This window comes from Grampus griseus (genome assembly GCF_964374135.1).
Source record: "Grampus griseus genome assembly, chromosome: 10".
NCBI classification, from domain to species: domain Eukaryota; kingdom Metazoa; phylum Chordata; class Mammalia; order Artiodactyla; family Delphinidae; genus Grampus; species Grampus griseus.
In genome coordinates this window covers 37,147,975-37,152,945 of record NC_139004.1, presented here as the reverse complement: position 1 = coordinate 37,152,945, position 4,971 = coordinate 37,147,975, and the positions used below count along the sequence as shown (strand labels likewise).

Here is a 4,971-nt window from a genome sequence, read left to right as displayed (position 1 = left end):
ATTTTGACAGTGGACCTGGTGATTAAAGCTATTGAATTGCCTTCAGCAGCTGCAGCCTATTGACCTGGAAGAACACTCCATTCCTTTCCTCAAATGATTTGGATTCTCATAGAGGTGAATGGAAAGAAGGGTTTTTTTAAGTGCATCATCCAAGATTGGTTCCTGAACCAGGGCCAACTTTTTGGACTTGACAGCAGGTGACAAGAAGAAAATAATTTAAAAGGGTGTATCAGTAATAAGGTGAATGTACTCATCCTAGTATAGAGAAGGCTGGACAAGTTGTCCAAGGTCACAGCCCAGGAGTGATTGAGCTGTAATGGTGTAACCCAAGTTGCAAGACCACTTAACTGGAAGTGGCCTTAGAGTCCATAGTCCCAGTTCTATGTTTAGAGATGAGAAGGTGGATTTGCCCAAGGTCACGCAGGGGCACCATGGCAGAGCTGGAACAAGGATTGCCCCAACAGCTAATGAAGTGCTAGTTCAGGGAGGAGTATAATGTTAAGGCCTTCAGGCTTTGAAGCCAGTAGCCAGGGTTTGAATCCTGGCTTCCTCACTTATAGCTCAATGACCAGCTGCATAATTTTTGACACTTCCATTTTTCTCATCCATAAAATGGGTAATAATAGAAAATAATTACCTCCTGAAAATATCTTGAGAACACAGTGATGTGATGCATATATGGCACTCAACACAGAGTGACACTGCTCAGTAAGCATTAGCTGTTATGTGGCAGGCTAACACTGGTATGCAGTAAGCACTCAAGGAATGGCTTTTAAGCAAAACTGACCCATTTTGGTGCTGGGCAAGCAAGAGCGCCCCCAGTGCATTCTTGCATTCCCCAGTGCATACGAAGAGTGTTTCCACTGACCCTGGTCCTTACCCACTTTTGAGTCCACTGTCCAGTTTGAGTTGAAGGGGCATGGATTTGAGGGGTCCAAGGTCAAGAGGGACATTTGTGGTAAAAGGGGTCTGGGCAGATTTCAAGAAAGGGGTTTCTGAAGTCACAGGGATAGGCAGGTGGGAAGGATAAGATGAAGGATTAAAACCGCTAGATGGCTCTTTAAAAATGGGTTTTCACATTAGCCCAGCCTGTATTCAAATTTCCATCTTCTGGCTGTGTGTCTGGGACAAGTCACATCTTAATTTCTTATTTGTAAAGTTGGGGATAACAAAAACACCTCAGAGGGCATTAAACTGGTCACTCTTTGTTTATGTCTGGTATTTTCCACTCTTTGCTGGAATCACATGGGGGAACTTTTGAAAACTTACACCTGGGCCCAGCCTCCAGAGGTTATGATTTAGTTTGTCTGGGCTGGGAGCTTGGTATCTGAATGCTTTAAAAGTTCCCCAGGTGATTCTAAGGAGCAGTCAGGATTAAGACCTGTTTCTGATCCCACAGTAGTCCTGTGGGTCTGTCTCCTCCCTATGCCAGTTCTCCCAGGCCTCCCCGTATATGGAGCAAGGCACATCCCTGTTCTTTCCCTGCTGGGAAAGGCAGCTCTGGTTCTGTTCTGTATAGAGGCTGTGAAGCCGGATTGAAAACTCCTAGCATTCCCTGGGTGCTTGCCTTGGTGTCACCTAGCCGCTGGATGAGATTGCTTTCACCAGAAAATGCTTTGTTCCTTATTTATCAAGCTGGTTGCTGGTGCTGGGGTTATCCCTTGAGCAAGGTGTGGGAGAGAAAATGTAGACCAGAAAGGGAGCTGAAATTGAATTACCGTGCGCTGAGCACACGTACGGTGCTTTTTCTCATCAACTCTGTGATGTTGGGGTTCTCTCTCATTTACTCAAGAAGCTCAGACAGGGAGAGTGGTCTCAACCATATCAGACTGGGGCCCCCTTTCTGTAAAAAAAAAATTTTGAAATGATCCTTCACTAATCTGAAGTGAAACCCATTTTCTACACTATTTAAAAACAAACAAGATGAAGCCTTTAATATAAAAAAGGAAAGCAGTTTATAAAATATTATGTATTTCTGTATGTTAGGCATGACTGCTAGAAGACATAAGAAGTCAGATGCTTGAACCCACTTGAAGCTATTCCATACTTGCCCTATAAGAAAATTAAGAGTGAAGGCACATATAGACATCAGAATAAAAACTACAGTCAGGGGGGCTTCCCTGGTGGCGCAGTGGTTGAGAGTCCGCCTGCCGATGCAGGGGACACGGGTTCGTGCCCCGGTCCGGGAGGATCCTGCATGCCGCGGAGCGGCTGGGCCCATGAGCCATGGACGCTGAGCCTGCGCTGGGCCCATAAGCCATGGACACTGAGCCTGCGCGTCCGGAGCCTGTGCTCCGCAGTGGGAGAGGCCACAACAGTGAGAGACCTGCGTACCGCAAAAAAAAAACAAACCACAGTCAGGAAGTAATGATAGATCAGACTTATTTGAATGATAGGAGAGAGGGAGAAATAAGCTTAACTGAAGTAGGGATAACATGCCAAGACAAATAGACTGCTGAATTGGAGAAATGAGAAAGTACAGTATTCTCACAAATGAGCTGGGCCTTAAAACTATAATGTCAAAAAATAAACTCACAACAGGACTTTCCTGGTGGTCCAGTGGTTAAGACTCCACACTTCTTTTCCGGTCAGCAGCCTGAGGTGACCTCTAAAAATGGTTCGCTATTCACTTGACCCAGAAAACCCCACAAAATCATGCAAGTCGAGAGGTTCAAATCTTCGTGTTCACTTTAAGAACACTCGTGAAACAGCCCAGGCCATTGAGGGTATGCATATCCGAAAAGCCACCAAGTATCTGAAGGATGTTACCTTAAAGAAGCAATGTGTGCCATTCCGTTGTTACAATGGTGGAGCTGGTAGGTGTGCCCAGGCCAAACAGTGGGGCTGGACGCAGGGTTGGTGGCCCAAAAAGAGTGCTTAATTTTTACTGCACATGCTCAAAAATGCAGAGAGTAATGCTGAACTGTAGAGCTTAGATGTAGATTCTCTGGTCATTGAGCATATCCAGGTGAACAAAGCCCCCAAGATGCGGCGCAGGACTTACAGAGCTCATGGTCGGATCAACCCATACATGAGCTCTCCCTGCCACATTGAGATGATCCTTACTGAAAAATAACAGATTGTTCCTAAATCAGAAGAGGAGGTTGCCCCGAAGAAAAAGATATCCCAGAAGAAATTGAAGAAACAAAAACTTATGGCCTGGGAATAAATGCTGCAAAAAATAAATGCAAATAAAAGTAAAAAAAAAAAAAAAAAAGACTCCACACTTCCACTGAAGGGTGCACGGTTGGATCCCTGGTCGGGGGAACTAAGATCCCTCATGCTGCAAGGCCAAAAAACCAAAACAAACAAAAAAACCAAACCTCACAACATGGGGCAGGGGGAGGGGAGTAAATTAAAAAGTACCTATCCCATGGGGTTGTTATGAAGGTTTAAGTGAATTAATACATGAAATGTGCTTAAAACAGTTCCTGGCACTTAACACAGTTTAAGTATTAAATAGTATATATCCTTTGATAGAAGGGGAATGACAATTAGAAAAAAATTTAGTGCAAATGCACAGGGTAAAGTACTCAATTACTTCTAGACAGTGGCTTTATTCCATTTAATCATTCTTTCTTTAATGGCTTTATGCAGGTGCTTTTAATATTTTCTACCTGTAGTTGGTTCAGACCCGTGGGCATGGGTAATTCTTTGTGTACCAGACATCGAGTACCTCTGTCCCCTTCCCCTAAAGTCAGTTAGCTCCCTGGCCAGTGTGACCACCATAAAAAAAAAAAAATCAGTTCCCCAGGCACCCACTAGGAGGCAGTACTGCCCTGTTGAGAATACTAAGCCAAATTCTTTGCCTGAGGTCACATACCTGTTTAGTAGAATTGCATCTCCACTGACTCCAAAGTCTTTTTTTCCACTATGATAGTAACAATAAAGATAGTAATAAAGACAATAGTGATAATAATTAGCATTCCTTGAACTCATGCCAGCATTTTACTAAATGTTTTACATATATATACCACCAGCTCACTTAAAACTCACCATTTGAGGGCAGTTTCTCATTTTGCAGATGAAGAAACCAAGGCTTAGGTCCAAGACCCATGTTAAGTGTTCTGCGTAGAAGAGGTTGCACTTGAGCTAAGTGTTGAAGAATGGGATTGGCATAGAAAGCTGGTTATATAAAGAAAAAAACCACATGCATAAAAGCAAAGGCATGAAACTTCAAGATTTTACATGGACTGACAACTTTAAGACCCCATGAATTTATTCAGGGTTTAGAATTGGAGATTGGTAGAAAGTCAGAGCTAGAGGGGAACTTAGAGTTCATCAGGGATTGGTGATTTTCAAACTTGAAAACTAGCCAAATCTTTTTGGAATGAAATCTTATATATAATAACTATAAAATATATAAAACAATTTAAATGATATTGTTATAAAAAGTATAAGTTCTAGTAGATAATATTCACTTATAAAGATAGGAAAAATAATGTTGTTTTGATGAATGCGGTATTAGATTGACCTCAGAACCCAGTTTTTCCTGTTTTGGTTGTACAGAGAAGTGAATATAATAGGTAACATTTTAAAACACCTCATTTTGCAATCCCATAAGTGACAGGATAGGAAGGTCTACCCCAAAACCACCTAGAAACACAGATTCACTTCAGTATATTAATAGCCATATGGTTGAACGGGTTTAATGTTTAAAAAAATACTTTGAAAAATCATTAGATACACATGTATATATTTTAAACAAACAAATGTCTGTGAGACTCCTGTAGCACCATGTGAGAATTCCTTATGCTGCCCTCGTCTTTACTCTGCAGACAAAGAGCCTGAGGTGAAGGGACAGGGGAGTGAGTTGCTCAGACTCATGGGGCCCAGCTAGGGCCATCTCTGGGCACTCAGCCTCCTGAGTCCCAGCCCAGTGCTCCTTCTGAGAGACCAGTCGACATCTGGTGTGGCAGCATGCCACAGCCTGGCTGTACAACCCCTCACCTGAGAGGGCCCTTGGCTGCT

The 4,971-nt window shown here is 43.0% G+C and overlaps 1 pseudogene across 1 annotated transcript; it reads left to right on the top strand.

Moving 5' to 3' along the window:
- Positions 1-2,593: 2,593 nt before the first annotated feature.
- Positions 2,594-3,169, top strand: LOC309828493 (large ribosomal subunit protein uL22-like; annotated as a pseudogene). Its single transcript has one exon. The product of its transcript is annotated as a large ribosomal subunit protein uL22-like (transcript).
- The last annotated feature ends 1,802 nt before the right edge of the window (positions 3,170-4,971 follow it).